Below are 18305 nucleotides of genomic sequence, written 5' to 3'. Positions count from 1 at the left end.
CAGTATTGGTATTATATCTATTTGTTCATTTTTAATGCCTGTCATTTGGGCACTTAAAAGCCATCTAATTACTTAGTGATCTGAAATCATTTATTAATTTATTTATCAATCAAACATTTTACTGACACCATGTCAATAAGGGGCATTATGATTGAAGACTATTCATAAAGATGGTCACATTCAATAGATGAAGAGAGAGGGGAGCTTGTTATGACCACTAAAAGCAGAGAGATCCAAATTCCGTGGGTAAAGTTCAGCCAGAAATGAAAGCTGGAGGAGCAGCTCAGTGGCAAAATGCAGAGAGGGACAAGAAAAGATACTGAAGAGAGAGAGTGATCCAGGCTGTGCCACTGGGAAAGCAGTGCTGAACAAGCCAATCCGGTAAACGTGATGATTTGAGATCATGCAGACATGCAAGACAGCAAGACTCAGGAAGGCAATGGAAAGAGGCATCTGCCTGGAGCAGAAGATAAAATTGATAAATTCATTACTTCCAAAGTTCTGTGTAGTACTGCTGGCAAGGTGATTTTAAATACTATACAGATAGAGTTTTAAAGAAGTTATTAGTTGGGTATTTGCTAATATGTACTAAAACACCTTAATTAATATATCAAATGTTGGTTTTACAATATTATGAGCTAGAACCATGCTAAATTTTAAAAGCCATCAATTTAACAAAAGAATAAGTTGAGTGTGTAACTTTACATCTAATATGCAACCATGCCCCCAAATATTCATGAAATATGCAAAAAAAAAAGAGTTTAGAATATGAGGTCAAAAAAAATAGAACATATTTTGCCTCCACACTATTTTCCTGAAATTGTCCCTATCTCAACAGATAAATTTGAGACCTGGATCCAAGGCGTGTTGCCTTCTTCCCGTAACCTGCCATCCAAATTCTAACACTTTCCTAACCGTATTGACTTAGGTTTGGTACAAAGAAAGAGCCTTGGACTTAGAAGTATAAACTATGGCTCTGCCACTTATCAGATGCATAACTTATAGGAAGACACTGAACTCCTTTGATTACCAGCCCCCCTTCTGTAAGAACTGAATATGTGCCTGTTGAGTCTGCTCTCAGTCCATACCTTCCCAGCCACCTTCTCTGGCCCATCACCATCATGTCATTCCTTCTGCTTTCCACTGCCTCCTCCCCAGTTGCTCTCAACTCCAACATCTATCAGAATCACCTAGGATCTTGGAAAGATGAAGTATCCTGGAACCATACCCAGAAATTCTGATTCCTATAGGACTGTGGTAGGGTCTGATAATCTGCATTCTAGCAAGCACCCACCTTTGTGTTTCTGAAGCAGAGATGACATATTAGGAAATACTCCTCGGCTCACAAAATTAGCATGAGAGCCACAACAAGAGGTACCATAGGTGTCAAGTTATTATCATTGTTGATAAATCATCTCTGAATCAGGGGCCCCTCCCTTCCCATCCTCTCTGTTTCCTAACTCTCTATTCCTACTATTCATTGTCCCACTTTCTCTTTTCTTTCCATGGTGGTTTAGTCCAGCCACACATCTTGGCCTCTCCAGCTCATCCATCACATCTTCAATCCTGATACTGTCTTTGCCCTTTCATCCAGATCATAAGACCCACAAGAGAAAGAAAGGTCATTAGTATTGAGAAAGACACATAATGAGCTACACAGTCCACATTTGACCTTGGATGAAGAAATAGCAGACATCCTTGAACCCAAGAGCTTTGGTCTATAGACTTCTGTGTTTCCAGAGTCTGGAGCAAATCTGGCTAACCCTGGGTAATTGTTCAGCTGCCCCTCGCAGCTGCCTCAAAGCTTGTGTATAGATAATCAGTGATGCACTGCTCAAAAAAGCTAATAAGGTTAATATCTACTTCTGGGGGGAAATATAAGGAGAGGAAAGCAGAGAAGAGCCATAATTAAGAGCTTGGAGGTGGTCCTTTTTTCTTTCCCCATGACATAATCTAAAACTGATTAAGGAATCCTTGGCAAGTGCAGGCTGAGATGCTGGGTTTTGAACAGTGTTGTAACAGAACATAAAGAAGGACAGAGATAGCCTTCTCTTCCACCTCCCCTTTGTTGAAGCTTGTTCTCCTCCCCCAAGTCCTCCCAGAAGATCTGAGCACAAGCTCTTTTTATGCATATGCATCCTGCTAAGGCCTGCAGAGTCACAAAACAGCCCGAGAAGACAGTACCCAGCACACAATATGCACATTGTTTTGATTGAGACATTGCTGTTTGAAATGCATTTATTTCTGCCTCTCGTAAATACTCCTCCACAGTAGAAGAAAAGAAATAACAAATGCATTGTAAATAGAGGCCCAGACGTCTGTCTTACACTTAAATTACAGTCACGTTATCCAAATCCTATCCAATCTTTCAATTATAGTCATTAATTGAGGATGTAACCCAGAAACAATTACATCCATGAAATTCTAATGAGTCTCCTGTAGTTAATATAAAAAGAAAACAATGGGAAATGCATGCTGATGCTGGAGTCTAATTCAATTCTGTCGATTAAAATAAAGAACAGCATTTTTGTAACATGTAAATCTGAATCTTTTTCCTCTACCCAGTTTTATTTCTCAGGGTGTGACAGACTCTCTGCATAGATTTGCTTACCTAATAAGTTTATCGAGCTGCGCTCTCTCAATTATGTCCAGAGCACATCTTGAAAAGTCACCAGTGGGGAATATATTTTGCCCAGGGATCCGTCTTTCAGAGAATCTCATATTTCCACATGAAAAGTCCATTCTTTACCTGACTTAAGTGAGAATATCCTTCATATCTTCACTATGACAAAAATAATTATATTAATTATGATTCTGGAAGAGCATGGTGGCAGCCCAATTCTGAATCTTTCTGCTTCTCTTGGAAATAGAGCAACAAGACAATGAAAAGAAAAAGAACAAAAAAATCACAAGCTCCAGTTTCACTTAAAAATAGGAGATAGAGAAAGCCCATAAATTTCAAATTATGTGTGCATGCTGCCAAAAGCAACTGAGACCAGCGGAGCCAGGCAGGAAGCCCCCAGGGCAGCCATGATGCAGTAGTTGGGACAATTGGAGAGTGCTGACACTGCAGAGGCCCATCCCAGAAACCAACAGCAAAATACGTATCTACTCTCCAAGAGGTGAGGGTCCCAAACTGTACGCAAGTGCTCTGAACACAGCATTGAAAGACATTTGGACATGAGCGCTGGGGACAGAAGCAAGACTTGAAATTGGCCAGAGATGAGTGCAGAGGAGAGTGTATTTAGAAAACATCAGTAATAATCTACTTTCTAAAAGTGAGTGGATTACTGTCCCTCAGTAACAGCAGCTGAGAGAATAAGCTGAGGAGATACAGGGCTGGAGGAAGAAGCCCTCCAGAGCCAACTTAGATTCCAAGTGGCAAAGGAAGGATGCCGACATAGAAGTAGCACACTGTAAGGAAAGATTTTTGAGCCCAGGGCTGATTTTCAATATAAACTCACTGCTGAACACTTTTTTTTTATTTTAAAAACTGAAATGGTTGGTGAGATAGCTTTTTTTTTTTTTTTTTTGATCTTAGTTCCTCGACCAGGGATTGAACCCGGTCCCACAGCAGTGAAAGTGCTGTGTCCTAACCACTGGACCTCCAGGGAATTCCCCCTGAAATATCTGTTCTTACTGATCAGTTTCCATATTATACCAGTGTCCATACCATTCTAGTGGGAGTTGTGAATCAGGGAAACTATTCCTGCTCTCACCCCATTCCATTCCATGCTCACATCCAGGAACATTTTGCTCTAATCTATATATGACAACCAAAAAACCAAAAAATAGGAAAATAGTGTAAGAAAAAACATGAAAAATTATACAGAAAATTTCCAATACAAAGCAACATTCACTAAAATACTTCTGTACTATATAGCAAATAATTATAATCCAATATTCCAATAAGAATTTTTTGCACCTATTATTTGCACCTATAAGGAAAGATTACAAAGCAGAAGTACAAGAGTCCTGGAATAACAGTCAGACTATAAGAGGTAATGGCTAGAAAACCAGAAAAGGAAAAAAGAAATTGACAGAACTCAGGAAAAGAAAAGGACAAAGTTATTTCAAAAATGAAAGAAAATGGTGACATGGAAAGTTTAGTAAAGGGTCTGACAAATAGAGGTAAGGAAAACAAACAAATGAAATGGAAACAAATAAATCTTAAATGATGGATATAGAAGACAGGTAAAGGAATGTGCATAGCTGAAGCTTCCAAGGAAGAAAAACAATGAGAGAGAATTAATACTTTAAAACATATTTTAAAAAATTGTTTGAACTAAAATATGTGAATCTATATATTGAACCTGTGTACCAAGAAAAACTGGCCCCAGGACATAGCCTAATAAATGTATTGGGCTTTAAAGGCAAAGAAAATTTCATTGGATAGACAAAAACGTCAACCCTCTTATAAAGGAAAAAAAAATAAGATTAGTATCTGCTATGGGCTAAATGTTTTTGTCTCCCTGAAAACTCATATGTTAAATCCTAACGTCCAGTATAGTATCATATTAGGAGGTGGGACCTTTGCGGTGATTAGGTCATGAGGGCAGAGCCCTCACAGATGGAATTAATGACCTTATAAAAGCAGCTCTAGAGAGATTTCTAGTCTCTTCTTCATGTGAGGATACAACAAGGAAGTCTGCAATCCAGTAGAGGGCCCTCACCCAACCATGCTGGAAACCTGATCTTAGATTTCCAGTCTTCAGAACTGTGAGAAATAAATTTCTGTCATTTACAGACTACTCCAGTCTCTGATTTTTTTTTATAGCAGCCCAAACAGGCTAAGACAGTATCAGACTTTTCAAACTGTATCTTTTAATGCCAGAAGACAGTGGAGGAACACCTACAAGGTGTTTAAGGAAAGAAAGTATAAGCCATAAAAGAAAATCAGGGTTGGTGATCTTAATATCAGATAAGGTAGAAATAAGACCAAAAAGTGAAGAAAGAGAGAAAGAAAGAAAGAGAAAGAAAAGAGGGAGGGAAGAAGGAAGGAAGGGAGGGAGGAAGAAAGAAAGAGACACTTTATAATAGTTAAGATTGTGATTCAAAATGGAAATGTGAAGTAATGATTACCTGTATATCAAACACCATAGCACAACTTTAAAAAAGGAGGAGACTGTGGAGAAAATATGGTCTTTTCAATTGTAGCATTTTAATTAATGGAAAAAAAGAGACATTTCTTCTACAGTCAGGAAAAAGGCAAGGATATCCACAGTCAACATTACATTTAACATTATACTAGCTCAAAGCCAACACAATTTGCAAGAGTAAAAGTTTAGAGTAAAAAAATCTCAAAAATTGGAACAGAAGTGATAAAACTGTTTTTGCTGATTATCTGATTTTATAACTAATTACCCTAAAGAATCAAGCACACAAAAAAGAAAGCGACAGAATTCAATAAGGTTGTAGGATATAGAAATCATATACAGAAATCAGGAACATTTATTAAATAATAAACACCCAGTTAGGGTATAAAATGAAAGAAAAGGCCCAATCTATAAAGGCAACAGAAAAAAATGTTAAGGAAAAATCCTCTGGCTCATTGTATTTTCAAAAAATGACCTCAGCAATATCTTTCATCCCACATATTCTTAAAATACGACTTAGACACTCCTCTTATCAAAAGAGGTAGGGTCCATGTCCCTCTGCCTGAAACTAGATGGGCTTGTGACTGTGGTAGAAGTGATACTATATGACTTCTAAAGATAGATTATCAAAGGTGATACAGTTTCCGTCTGGTTCCCTTGAGACACTTGCCCTTGGATCCCTGAGCACCATGTAAGATGTCCAAGGCCACCATGCCATGAGTCAGCCCAGACGACATAGGGAAGCCATATATAGGTTTCCAGGTGACAGCCCCAGCTGAGATTCCTGACAACAGTCAGACTCAACTGCTAGATTTGTGAATGAAGATGCCTCCAGATGATTCCTGTCTCTAGCAATTGAGATAGCTCAGCCTTTGTTTCTTTTCAGTTGATGTCATGCAAAATGGAGCAAGCTGTCACCATTCTTTTTTTTCCGAATTCCTGATCCATAGAATCTATGAGCATAACAAAATGGTTGTCTTATACCACTAAGTTTCAGTGATTTTGAAGCATTAATAACTGTTTGAAGTACTTAATAGGAAATATTCAAATCCTTTGCAAGGAAAATTTTAAATCAGTTCTGAAAGACACAAAAATATACTTCATCAAGGGAAAGATAAGCCATGTTCTTCCTGTTCTAGGATTTTTTTGGGGGGGAAAGGTATGTTGTTTGCTGATTGTTGTAGTTTGTTTTGTTTGGGGACTAAGAAAAGTGATTCAAAAATGCATAGGACAAATTAAAAAGTAAAAATATTTTGGAAAGTTATGAAAAAATGGTAGAGATATTATTGGTACTAACCCTACCAAGTATTAAATCATATTACAAATTTATATAATAAAACAGTAGATTTACTAATAGAAAGATCAACAAAACACAATATAAAGTCTACCAATAGATCCAAATATGTATGAAAATTTAGCATATGATAAAGGTAGCATCTGCAAATAGAAATATGTAAGTGCATGGTATTGAGGCAATTGGGCAGCCAGCTAGAAAAAAGACAATATTGGATCTATACCTCTAATCAAACCATACCTCAAACACCAGAATACTCTCTAAATGTTTAAAAATGCAATATCAGAAGTAAAACCATAGAAGTACTAGACTAAAACATAAATAAATTCCTTTATAACTTTAGGGGAAGAAAAGTCTATTTAATTGTAAATTTAAAGAACTACAATCCTGAATCCTGTGGAAGGAAAACCACATTCACAGAAAGACAGACAAAATGAAAAGGCAGAGGACTATGTACCAGATGAAGGAACAAGGTAAAACCCCAGGAAAACAACTAAATGAAGTAGCGATAGGCAAACTTCCAGAAAAATAATTCAGAATAATCATAGTGAAGATGATCCAGGACCTCAGAAAAAGAATGGAAGCAAAGATCAAGAAGATGTTAGAAATGTTTAACAAAGACCTAGAAGAATTAAAAAACAATCACCTAGAAGAATGAAAGAACAAACAAACAGAGATGAACAATACAATAACTGAAATGAAAAATACACTAGGAGGAATCAATAGCAGAATAACTGAGGGAGAAGAACGGATAAGTGACCTGGAAGACAGAATGGTGGAATTCACTGCCACAGAACAGAATAAAGAAAAATGAATGAAAAGAAATGAAGACAGCTTAAGAAACCTCTGAGACAACATTAAATACACCAACATTCGCATTATAGGGGTCCCAGAAGGAGAAGAGAGAGAGAAAGGACCCAAGAAAACATTTGAAGAGATTATAGTCAAAAACTTCCCTAACATGGGAAAGGAAATAGCCACCTAAGTCCAGGAATCAAAGAGAGTCCCAGGCAGGATAAACCAAAGGAGAAACATGCCAAGACACATAGTAATCAAATTGAAAGAAATTAAAGGCAAAGAAAAATTATTAAAAGCAACAAGGGAATAATGACAAGTAACATACAAGGGAACTCCCATAAGGTTAACAGCTGATTTCTCAGCAGAAACTCTACAATCCAGAAGGGAGTGGCACAATATATTTAAATTGATGAAAGGGAAGAACCTACAACCAAGATTACTGTACCTGGCAAGGATCTCATTCAGATTTGATGGAGAAATCAAAAGCTTTACAGACAAGCAAAAGCTAAGAGAACTCAGCACCACCAAACCAGCTCTACAACAAATGCTAAAGGAACTTCTCTAAGTGGGAAACACAAGAGAAGAAAGGGACCTACGAAAACAAACCCAAAACAATTAAGAAAATGGTAATAGGAGCATACATATCGATAATTACCTTAAATGTGAATGGAATAAATGCTCCAACCAAAAGACACAGGCTCACTGAATGGATGCAAAAACAAGATCCATATATATGCTGCCTACAGGAGACCCACTTCAGACCTAGAACACATACAGACTGAAAGTGAGGGGATAGAAAAAGATATTCCATGCAAATGGAAATCAAAAGAAAGCTAGAGTAGCAATACTCATATCAGATAAAATAGACTTTAAAATAAAGAATGTTCCAAGAGACAAGGAAGGACATTACATAATCATCAAGGGTTCAATCCAAGAAGAATATATAACAATTATAAATATATATGCACCCAACATAGGAGCACCTCAATACATAAGGCAACTGCTAAAAGCTATAAAAGAGGAAATCGACAGTAACACAATAATAGTGGGGGACTTTTAACACCTCACTTACACCAATGGATAGATCATCCAGACAGAAAATTAATAAGGAAACACAAGCTTTAAATGACACAATAGAACAGATAGATTTAATTGATATTTATAGGACATTCCATCCGAAAACAGCAGACTACATTTTCTTCTCAAGTGCATGTGGAACATTCTCCAGGATAGATCACATCTTGGGTCACAAATCAAGCCTTGGTAAATTTAAGAAAATTGAAATCATATCAAGCCTTTTTTCTAACCACAATGCTATGAGATTAGAACTCAATTACAGGGAAAAAATGTAAAAAACACAAACACATGGAGGCTAAGCAATACATTACTAAATAACAAAGAGATCACTGAAGAAATCAAAGAGGAAATCAAAAAATACCTAGAGACAAATGACAATGAAACACGAAAATCCAAAACCTATGGGATGCAGCAAAAGCAGTTCTAAGAGGGAAGTTTATAGCAATACAAACAAGAAAAACCTCAAATAAACAATCTAACCTTACACCTAAAGGAACAAGAGAAAGAAGAACAAACAAAACCCAAAGTTAGTAGAAGGAAAGAAATCATAAAGATCAGAGCAGAAATAAATGAAGTAGAAACAAAGAAAACAACAGCGAAAATCAATAAAACTAAAAGCTGGTTCTTTGAGAAGATAAACAAGATTGATAAATCTTTAGCCAGACTCATCAAGAAGAAAAGGGAGAGGACTCAAATCAGGAAAATTAGAAATGAAAAGGGAGGAATACAAAACATCATAAGAGACTACTGCAATCAACTCTATGCCAATAAAATGGACAACCTGGAAGAAATGGACAAATTCTTAGAAAGGTATAACCTTCCAAGACTGAACCAGGAAGAAATAGAAAATATGAACAAACCAATCACAGGTAACGAAATTGAAACTGTGATTAAAAATCTTCCAACAAACATAAGTACAGGACCAGATGACTTCACAGGTGAATTCTATCAAACGTTTAGAGAAGAGCTAACACCCATCCTTCTCAAACTCTTCCAAAGAATTGCAGAGGAAGGAAAACTCCCAAACTCATTTTATGAGGCTACCATCACCCTGATGCCAAAATCAGACAAAGATATTACAACAAAAGAAAATTACAGACCAATATCACTGATAAATATAGATGTAAAAATCCTCAACAAAATACTAGCAAACAGAATCCAGCAACACATTAAAAGGATCATACACCATGATCAAGTGGGATTTACCCCAGGGATGCAAGGATTCTTCAACATATGGAAATCAATACACCATATGATATGGTGTATTGATACACCATTGATACACCAATATGATACACCATATTAACAAATTGAAGAATAAAAACCATATGATAATCTCAATAGATGCAGAAAAAGGTTTTGACAAAATTCAACACTGATTTATGATAAAAACTCTCCAGAAAGTGGGCATAGAGGGAACCTACCTCAACATAATAAAGGCCATATACAACAAAACCACAGCAAACATCATTCTCAATGGTGAAAAACTGAAAGCATTTCCTCTAAGATCAGGAACAAGACAGGGATGTCCACTCTCACCACTATTATTCAACGTAGCTTTGGAAGCCCTAGTCACATCAATCAGAGAAGAAAAAGAAATGAAAGGAATACAAATTGGAAAAGAAGTAAAACCGTCACTATTTGCAGATGACATGATACTATACATAGATAATCCTAAGGATGCTACCAGAGAACTACTAGAGCTAATCAGTGAATCTGCTAACGTTGCAGGATACAAAATTAATGCACAGAAATATCTTGCATTCCTATACACGAACAACAAAAGATCAGAAAGAGAAATTAAGGAAACAATCTCATTCACCACTGCAACAAAAAGAATAAAATACCTAGGAATAAACCTACCTAAGGAGGTAAAAGACCTGTACTCAGAAAACCATAAGACACTTATGAAAGAACTCAATGATGACACAAACAGATGGAGAGATAGTCCATGTTCTTGGATTGGAAGAATCAGTATTGTGAAAATGAATATACTACCCAAAGCAATCTACAGATTCAATGCAATCCCTATCAAATCACCAATGGCATTTTTTACAGAACTAGAACAAAAAATCTTAAAATTTATGGAGACACAAAAGACCCTGAATATCCAAAGCAATCCACCACTGAGCTGGTGGAATCAGACCCCCTGACTTCAGACTATACTACAAAGCTTCAGTAATCAAGACAATATGGTACTGGCACAAAAACAGAAACATAGATCAATGGAACAGGATAGAAAGCCCAGAGATAAACCCACGCACTTATGGTCAACTAATCTATGACAAAGGAGGCAAGGATATACAATGGAGAAAAGACAGTCTCTTCAATAAATGGTGCTGAAAACTGGACAGCTACATGTAAAAGATTGAAATTAGAACACTCCCTAACACCATACACAAAAATAAACTCAAAATGGATTAAAGACCTGAATGTAAGACCAACACTATAAAACCCTTAGAGAAAAACCTAGGAAGAACACTCTTTGACATAAATCATAGCAAGATCTTTTTTGACCCACCTCCTAGAGTGAAGGAAATAAAAGCAAAAGTAAACAAAGGAGACCTAATGAAACTTAAAAGCACAGCAAAGGAAACTATAAACAAGACAAAAAGTCAACCCTCAGAATGGGAGAAAATATTTGCAAATGAATCAATGGACAAAGGATTAATCTCCAAAATATATAAACAGCTCATGCAGCTCAATATTAAAAAACAAACAACCCAATCCAGAAATGGGCAAAGACCTGAATAGGGATTTCTCCAAAGAAGACATACAGATGGCACATGTAAAGCTACTCAACATCACTAATCATTAGAGAAATGCAAATCAAAACTACAATGAGGTATCACGTCACACCAATCAGAACGGCCATCATCAAAAAATCTACAGACAATAAATGCTGGAGAGGGTGTGGAGAAAAGGGAACCCTCTTGCACTGTTGGTGGGAATGTAAATTGATACAGCCACTATGGAGAACAGTATGGAGGTTCCTTACAAAACTAAAAATAGAATTAGTATATGACCCAACAATGCCACTACTGGGCAATATACCCAGAGAAAACCATTATTCAAAAATACACATGCACCCCAACGTTCATTGCAGCACTATTTACAATAGCCAGGTCATGGAAGCAATCTAAATGCCCATCAACAGACGAATGGATAAAGAAGATGTGGTACGTATATACAATGGAATATTACTCAGCCATAAAAAGGAACGAAATTGGGTCATTTGTAGAGTCTCTAGGATGGACCTAGAGACTATCATACAGAGTGAAGTAGTCAGAAAGAGAAAAACAAATATCGTATATTAATGCATATATGTGGAATCTAGAAAAATGGTTTGCAAGGCAGAAATAGTTTGCAAGGCAGAAATAGAGACACAGATGTAGAGAACAAGCATATAGACACCAAGGGGGTAAGGCGGTGGCCGGTGGGGAATGAATTGGGAGATTAGGATTGACATATATACACTAATATGTATAAAATAAGTAACTAATAACCTGCTGTATAAAAAAATAAAATAAAATTCAAAAAAAATGAATAAAGACATATATTTTGCTGGATATTTCCAAACTCCCTTACAATGGCATTTTGCATACCCACCAGCAGTAAATGAAAGTGCCTGTTTCCCCAGAGTCTTGCCAAAAGTTAATGGTGTAAGTCCTTGATGTTTGGCATGCTGGTGAATGAAAAATGTTATCTCACTATGGTTTTCATTTGTAAATCTGTCATTGTGAGAGTTTAAGCATCTCATATGTTTTGGGGCTATTTGCATTATTTTTATTGAGTTGTCCATTATTAGGCATCTTTTCCCTCATTTTAAAGAAATTTTATAAGGAATTTTAATATTTGTTTTATAAATTGAAAAATATTTTCCTGATTTGTAATTAATTATTGCATTTTAGTTATTTGGTTTTTTAATGCAAAAAGTTTTTAGACTTTTAGGTATACATTTTCAATTTCTCAAAGAGAACATGGCAATTAGAGAATATGAGAGAAATAAAATTCTCTTTAATATATTAGATAATCCAAACAAAACCCTGAGTCCACAAAATTTATACCCCCTAGAGTGTTATCTTCATCACAGCAGGAACTTTGCCAAGCTTCCCCATGGATATGTCTTTACTATGTGGAAGTATGTTAGGAAAAATCAGTAATTTTTAATCCATCCATAACATATTGCCAGTGTTTTATTTATGTGCAAAGAACACTAGGAAGTTATCTTTTGCAAATTCTTTCTACCTTAATAAAAAAAAAAAAAAACCTTTAATTTTATTCTTTTACTCTATTAGTGAAAGTATAAACTGGAACCATTTTCCTAGAGGAAAGTGTGACGTATCAGTTAAACTTTCATTGTGCATATATTTGATTATAAACATTGACTCTAGAGTACCACTCACCTATATGCACAAAGAGGCATGCCCAGGATATTGGTTACATAGCTGTTGATAACAGCAATAAAACTGAGAATGCTCTAAGTTTCATCAAGAGGGTATCATATAAAATATCATGCAACAATTAAAGGAATTCTATATATCATATGGAACTCTCTGAGACATATTTTCAAGTGAAAAATTATGTGGGAGAACAATATGTACAGTAAAAACCATTTATGCTTAAATACCACATATATATATTTTTTCATTTCCCTCCTTCAGCTTTTCCAAATAGTTAATGGTAACTTTATCTTTCCAGTAGCTCCAGATCTTTAAAAAATGGCTCTCTGTCCTTTCCTTTCTCACATCTAATTTGTCAATAAGTCTTCTTGGCTTTAGCGTCAAACTAGCTTCTGAATTTGTCCACTTTGTACAATCTTCGTATTATAACATCCTGGTCCAAAAGCACATCATCTCCTACTATGATTTTTGGAAGTCTCCTGACTCTGTTTCCACCCTTACCTTCCCTACTGTATATTCTCAAGACAGTAATTAAAATAATCCTGTTAAAGTGCTGATCAGATAATTTCATCCTCCTGCTAAAAACCTTCAAATTCACAAGTGAAATTTCAAATTATTCCTTTGACAGACAAGGCCCTACACAGTCCAGCCCACTCCCACCTACCTCTCTGACTTCATCTCCTACTACTCTCTTCCTTATGGAACTTGATTGCAAAAAGTCCAGCCTCCCTGATGTTTCTGGAATGTACTAGCTAGGCTTCCTCTTCAGGGTCTTTCCCACTGCTTCTCAGTCTGCCTGGCTGTCTTTTCCAAAGACACCAGCATGATTCACTCCCTCACCTCTGTTAGATCTTTATTCTAAATCCACGATGTAAATGAAGATTCCCCTGTCTACTCTGGGAGAATTATGCTGCCAAAATTCTCTCTTTCTCAGCTATTTTCTCCTTAACATGAATTACCTACATGAATTTAGCCTACTTTAGCACTAGACAAAATATGTATTTACTTATTTTGCCTACTGTTGTTTTCTACACACACACACACACACACACACACACACACACACACACCTCACAACACATACATGTTCCTAAGCACTGTCGAAGGCTGTGATTTCTGTTTATTTGCTAACTATATTTACTACACTTAGAGTAGTGCCTTCCATAGAGCCAAGGCTCAATACATTTGTTGAATAAATAATTGATTGAATGAATAAATGAAGTAGGTGAATAGATGGATAGCAAAAACAAGTTAATCTTTTTCTGTAAAGCCCTATTACATTGAAGGGTTATTTTTCCATCACCACTCCTAGCCCTAAAGCCCTTTTATTTCACATTTGCAACTTGACTGATGAATTCATATTTACAGCTCTTAAATTACAATTACTGAATTTTTTTCTTTTAAACTAGTCACAGTGAGAAACAAAGAAACAAAAAACCCTTATTTGGTTCAAGAAAGAAAAAAATAGTATCATACAATGAAAATAACATTTATTTTAAGTGTTTACTAAGCCCTAGGTGCTGGAGCTTTGTAAGTATCAACTTACCAAATTCTCATAAAAACCTTGAGCAAAGACACATAGCTATTACATGTAGGACATAGATTCAAATACAGAAAATCTATACCCAGAACCAATGTGCTTAGCACCATCACAATACTGTCTCTATAGTCTTATGTTGTAGAAAGTATTACTACTTCCATTTTAAAGATGGGGAAACTGCACTAGATTTTAAGAACCTTCCACTTTATAAAGCTGTTAAGTATAACCAGAGCTAAAGCCAGGCTTTTACCCATAATGTATACTAACTCTCACTGTGTAATTCTTTAAAAAAAAAAAAAAAAGACGAAAGTTGTAATATGCTTTAGCTAGATACATCCATCCATCCGTTTATCCATCTAGTCATCTGGATAGTCATCATATTTATTGAGTAGCAATTATGGCAGCAGATTCTATGCTTCTCAATGGGTATACAAAAGTGAACAGGACAGACATAATCCCCATCTTCAGGGAGTTTATAATCTAGGAAGGTAATAGTTGGGAGTATTTAAGAAGCTGGGAACATGACCACCATTCCACACATCCAAGATGAGCTATTTATTATGATAGCATATTTTGGTGCCCAAAAGACTTATTTAAATTATAACTACCTACAAATTTTAAAATTTTTACATAAGCAGCTACATTAGTAACACATCTTGTGCAATATTAATGACCTTTTTGATATTTACAGATCAAGGATTAACATCACAGAGAACCAAACAGTAATTAGAAAAAACAATATATGATTTTATTTCTAGTTTAAAAATTCCTAACTGGAAACAACAACAGACTTCTGAGAAATTGCATTTTCAAGCCCTGAGTACATCTATTTTCAGAGCTTTTTCACTCATGAAAAATTAGCTGCCTTTCTTTGGTAAGCTCTGAAAATGGGCATTATAAATATAGTAGAATGACACATGATTCCTATGAAAAGAAAAGCAAATAAATAATTCCCCTTCAGCTAAGGGGATCCGTAAGTAAACAGTTCACATAAAACCATGTGCAATTATAGTTATTCTAGTACTTTGGAACTCTTCTAAATGTTTATGTTCTTGCAGGGGTCAAGAGTTGAGCAGGAATTACATATGCTGTCTTCCTACATAATCATATAGAGGCAATCTTATTTCTAATACTGTCCCACGGTTTGGTGAAATGTGGAGGCTAAGCATCTGTCATCAATAATGCTGTCGAGAAGATTTGGAAAGCATTTGATCGGGTTTTGGCAGTGTGTTATCTGTTAAAATATTGTTGGAGGCAAACCTGGGAAGTTTTGATGCATTTAAAGGAGACACAAATGTCTCAGCACATGGGCGGCCTGATACTGGGATAGCGAAGTGTTTTATTTAGTAGAGGCACAGATTTCAGTGCAAGTCAATAAAGAAAAGAAGTATTGCTGTGTTTGTATATTCAAGCATATCCGCTAGGCTCCACAATAGGGCACTTTTCAGTGCTCTGAAAAGATGGCATTGGGAAGGAGCATCTGTTGAATGCATTAAGGAAAACTCCTTTTGCACTGAAGGAGAAACTGAAGCATAGGAGAGATTAGAGGAAAGGCCTGATTGGAAATTAAGCATTAAAAGACGTAGAAGTAAGGTTCTGCTTATCAGTCAAAGGAAAATGGGTTTGATAATATTATGCTGTTTCAGCTCCCACGGTGTTAACATTAGGTTGGAAGAAAAGAGAGAAAAGTTGGGGTCGGGTCCAGGTGGGGAAAAAAGGAAGGGGTATGAAGGATGACGAGTCTAATTAAAGATATGACACAGGTCATTTATAAGAAGGGCTTGATGAAACTATCAGGGAACATTTCACATTCCAGCCTCTGGAAATCAGCCAAACTAAGCTGACCATGGATATCAAACAACTGCCTTGGGATCTAGTGGGCTTGTCTTTCAAAGGGTTTCTGGGTTTGTTTCTCAAGTCCTTTCGAAGCTGAGGAAATTCACCAGATGCATCTGTGTTAGTCAGCAAGTCTAATAAACACCCAAGCACAAAGATTTCAAACCAAACTGATTTTTGCATACAGAAATACTGACAATAAGGGGCTAGTTTAATCTGTATCTACCACAGTATACCAATGGAGTGTGATTCTAAGCAGTTTTTATTTAAACATGAAAGAAAATTTGGGGTGGGAAAGGTAAGGTGTGAGAGAGAAAAATTATGCCAACTGAGGATTTCCCTCCATTCATAATACTTTTGAGAGAAATGGTTTAGACTTTTTAAAAAAATGACTTGGGCTGAACAAAGAACCCTAGTATTAAAATTTTTTTAAAAAGCGAAACCCTTTTTAAAAAATTAATTATCTGTGGAATGAAGGAAAGTCTGTGCCTCATTTTTTTCTTTCTACAAACAAGATAACAATTCTGATATCATAAGACTATAGTGAGGTTGTCCTATCAGAATTCAAACAGAAGCAAATGCTTAATGCAAGGTTACAAGTTAAAACTTAATTTGAATTTTTAAAAATAGCATAAGATATATATATATATGTGCATATATGTACATATATAGGTAATAATTACTCCTTAAATGAGGCATCTTTCTTCCTGGAAATTTACAAGAGATAAACACTCATCAATCTGTATTGATTTAATGAAGCCTGATTGGAAGATGAGAAATGACTTAAGTGACTTCAGGAATATGGGCCCTTTTATATTTATATTTTTATTTTATATTGCTTTATGCTCAGTTTATCATTTATGCTTGTAGGTCTTTTATATATTTATTAATATATTTCAGTGAAATGTGTGTCTGTTTCTTGATCCGCTTGTAAATCAGAAATTCTTTTGCCACTGATAAAAAGAATGAAGATTATTTCATCTACATCTTTCAAGTGCATTTGATTGCCAAATTATTAGTAATGATCTAAAGAGAGAACTGCATGAGAGAAGATAGGAATTGTCTTCATCATCAATCTTTCACATACTCAAAGGGGGAAAAGAAAAAAAAGAATGTTTTCTTTCAACATTTAGTATATACCTAGGGACATGATGCTTTATCAAGAAAGGGCAAGAGGAATTCAGTGCCATAAGTGGAAAACAGAAAGTACTGAGGAAAAACCAATGTCTTATGAAAATGATGTGTGAAACACACACACACATACACACACACACACTCTCACACACTCTCTTTCCTTTCTTCCTGATTGACTCTCCTATCAACACAATTCTGAGACAGATTCTTAAATAATAAGCAGGACTGTGCTAAGAAATAGATTGATTTTTGTCTTGTTTTAGATTAAGGCTTAAAACATACATACATATTCCAAAATAAATCCACTAATGCCCCCTAAATCATGTGGTCCAGTTCCAGGCCAAACAAAATTTCTTTTCAGATCTTTTTGAACCACTATTTTCTTTCATAAGCAAGGAAAACCCAGAGTTGGCTCTAACTACGTATATATTTGCATATGTTATAGCTCAAGACAGAATGGTAGCAACTCTTCTGCAGGGAAGAATAGTTAGCAAACTCAAAAACAACATTTTTATTCTCTTAAGTAATTAATTAATGCCTCTGTCTTGATTATAGCTTTAGTAAATGAAGATACCTTTTATTTTTACCTATATATTTGAACTTTTCCCATGTCCTATATCCTAGAATCAAAGTAGATATGTTTGTTTAAACAATAAGCAAACAAAAAATACCCTAGGAATACACATATAATATCATTACATCAAGAAATATAAGCCATCTAAAAAAATTTAATAGTTGAATTTTATAATAATACATTATTGTGCATTAATTTTTAAACTGTCGGAACTGCAGAGAAACATAATTCCTATTTTTTTTCCAGTGGTAAATTAACAAGGGGAAGTGAATAAACTGAAGCAATTAGGCAGACAGAGCAGGCTTTATTAACATGATAGTTAATGTTCATTGAGCACTTACTATGTGCCAGGCACTGTGTTAAGCACTTTACATGTTTTCATTGTAAATCATGTAATCCTCACAACAGCAATCATATAAGGTAGGTAGTTTGACCTCATTCTAAAATAAAGTCACAGAAAACCAAGAGACCAAGTAACTTGACCATGGTCACCCAGCTGCCAGAGCCAGGATTCAAATTCACACTTAGAGTGACTTCAGGACTACTGGGTCAC

The 18305-nt window shown here is 35.7% G+C and overlaps 1 pseudogene; it reads left to right on the top strand.

Annotated features, from left to right (window-relative positions):
- The first annotated feature begins 411 nt into the window (after positions 1-411).
- The window catches only part of LOC115852599 (zinc finger CCCH domain-containing protein 15 pseudogene), a 30939-nt pseudogene continuing 13045 nt past the window's right edge, over positions 412-18305 (top strand).

This window comes from Globicephala melas, chromosome 10, assembly GCF_963455315.2.
Source record: "Globicephala melas chromosome 10, mGloMel1.2, whole genome shotgun sequence".
In the NCBI taxonomy this organism is placed as follows: Eukaryota; Metazoa; Chordata; class Mammalia; order Artiodactyla; family Delphinidae; genus Globicephala; species Globicephala melas.
The sequence above is the reverse complement of the archived record's forward strand: the minus strand, read 5'-3'. Positions and strand labels throughout refer to the sequence as shown.